Genomic DNA, 2,506 nt, shown 5'->3' on the forward strand with positions numbered 1-2,506 from the left:
ACCGCACTCTAACAACCTTAGCGCCTGAAACCCAATCACCACTGAAGATACCATTCGCCTGATGAACTCCATCCATTCAGGATCGCCAACTGACCCATGTCCCCACCACATTTTCAACAAAGCAGACTCCATTATCGCACCCCATCTCCGAGACGTCATCAACTGCTCCTTCAATTCCGCCACCATCCCGTAAAGCTGGAAACATGCCGAACTCAGCGCCCTTCTGAAGAAACCCACAGCAGACCCCACTGAACTTAAGAACTACCGCCCCATCTCGCTCCTCCCATTTCCTGCCAAAGTCATTGAGAAAGCCGTCAATAACCAGCTCGCCGCCTTCCTTGAATCCAACAAATTCCTTGACCCCTCACAGTCCGGCTTCCGAGCCAACACACAGCACTGAAACCGCCCTCATCGCAGCAACAGACGACATTCGGACTCTACTGGACAACGGAGAAACTGCCGCCCTCATCCTACTTGACATCTCCGCAGCCTTTGACACAGTCTGTCATAGCACCCTCATACAACGCCTCAACAACGTCGGAATACAAGGAAAAGCATTAGACTGGATCATCTCGTTCCTCGCCGGAAGAACACAAAGAGTCCGCCTCCCCCCTTTTAATATATGTAAAAAACAGGTGTATGAACCCATCAACCTATTGGGATTGGGGTAAAGGAGTTGTATGCAGAACAATATCCCAACTGGTATTATTAAGCTAATTACTTGAGCAGTACTTTAAGGAGGATATCTATACAGTATTATCCTACAAGAATCAAGGAGTCAGTTATAATATTCATAACAATGCTAAAGAGCAGTATTTTATAATCAAGGAAAGTTAAAGGATAATGGCAAGTAAACACAATTCGAGACAGCACTGTGTAAACAATAAACAATTAGCAGATATCAGCCCATAAAATAGTACAAGGTGCACGAGTGCAGTGAGTTGTGACACTACGGCAGCGCAAGTGACAAGGAATACAGCGTGAACGGCGCAAGGTGCAAAAGTGCAAATATATACAGTGAATCAACACAAAGGTTTCCGAATCAATTTCTGATATCACAGTTCAATGTTTTTAAAGGGAAAACCAATGTGGAAAAGCGCCTGGAGTCTGGCTGTTAGGTCGACGGCGTTTCGATCCGTGTGAATTGGGATCATCTTCAGGACATGGTGGGCTGGGTACAGTGCTGTGTGGGAGGGTGGGAAACAAGGGTAAGGAAAGTTAATTAAATCAATGTTGGTGATGGCGGGGGAGGAAGGGCGGGTCAAGAGGAGGGAGGGGGGAAGAGGAGGAAGGGGGTGCGGGGGGGTCAGAAGGGTCGGGGTAATGGAGGTAGTATTCCAGTATGTTGCTTACCGTAAATTGAATGTTACAATTACAGTCAAGCTCGAGTTGGTCCCAATCTTGGTGATACGTGGAAGACTGAAAATATAAATGTAAATAACCTTCAGGCTAAATCTACCCTTTGAAAAGGAAAGGATGGAGCGTGTCAGAGCATAGACACTACTCACCGATGTAATACTGGAGTAATGAGTAGTCCAGGGCGGTGTCATCCGGTGGCGTCAGAGCGTCCACTTCGGTGATATGTGGGTTAATTATCTGGGAAAAAGGAGTGCAGGGGTCGGAATAGACACAACACACTCGGGGCATACAAGGCACAGTCAAAACGAACTTGGGGGGTCTCTGCGGCTTACCTTCACAGTGTCGCACGCATCACATGAAGGAGGAATAAATCTGTCGAAACAGAAGCGTAGTTCAGGGGTTTAAAAAAAAAAAAAAAAGACATCAAAGGGTCATGAGAGACTGGAGAACGCCGTGGCGTCTTACCGTCTCCGGAGCTGGCCGTGAGTCAAGTTTTAGTCGCAGCAGTCAATCACTATGGTGACTGGCTGCTTACAAGATATACACGTCGCGGTTGGCTCGTGCGACCGGGAACGCCTTCTAATGAAAGAAGGACTCGGATAGGTGTATGGGAGGGGGGATTGGCAAAACACGTCACGGGCACCGAGCCCAGCGGACAGAGACAGTCCGTGTGTGCGGGAAAGTCTGCCGGCTGCAAAGTCCGGGTATGTGACAGAATGATCAGCATGACATGCAAAGAAAGGTCCCTTTTGGAGATATGTTGCAGCGTAAGGCTGGCTCTATCTCATTAAGTCATTGGACGCGGGGACTACCACAGCAAGAGGCATCAGATGTATTAGTGCCTAATTACTCGGTATGTGAAGGAATCTAAAGCATGCAACCAATTAGCAAGAGTTAAATACACAATGGTTGATATTCTTATTTACATGTACCTATTGCAGGAATAGTAACAGGTCAAACATAGTAGAGATGATAATGCAACTATGTACAAACATGCAATCATTGACAGCATGGAAATCTTGTGATCATCCCCCCTTTTAAATCAGAGGCCACCGAAGTCATCTGCGGCGTACCACAAGGATCATCACTCAGTCCCACCCTCTTCAATGTATACATGAGTCCCCTCGCATCCATCGCGTGCCAACAC

General features: G+C 47.3%; 1 long non-coding RNA gene across 1 annotated transcript; it reads right to left on the bottom strand.

Annotated features, from left to right (window-relative positions):
* Positions 1-705: 705 nt before the first annotated feature.
* Positions 706-1,854, bottom strand: LOC144819866 (uncharacterized). Its single transcript, XR_013607600.1, has 5 exons — positions 1,825-1,854; positions 1,692-1,731; positions 1,509-1,596; positions 1,354-1,419; positions 706-1,183 (listed from the first exon to the last, which is right to left on the bottom strand). It is a non-coding gene; the product is annotated as an uncharacterized LOC144819866 (long non-coding RNA).
* Between the last annotated feature and the right edge of the window lie 652 nt (positions 1,855-2,506).

The sequence above is a fragment of the Lissotriton helveticus genome, chromosome 2_1 (assembly GCF_964261635.1).
Source record: "Lissotriton helveticus chromosome 2_1, aLisHel1.1, whole genome shotgun sequence".
Classification (NCBI taxonomy): Eukaryota; Metazoa; Chordata; class Amphibia; order Caudata; family Salamandridae; genus Lissotriton; species Lissotriton helveticus.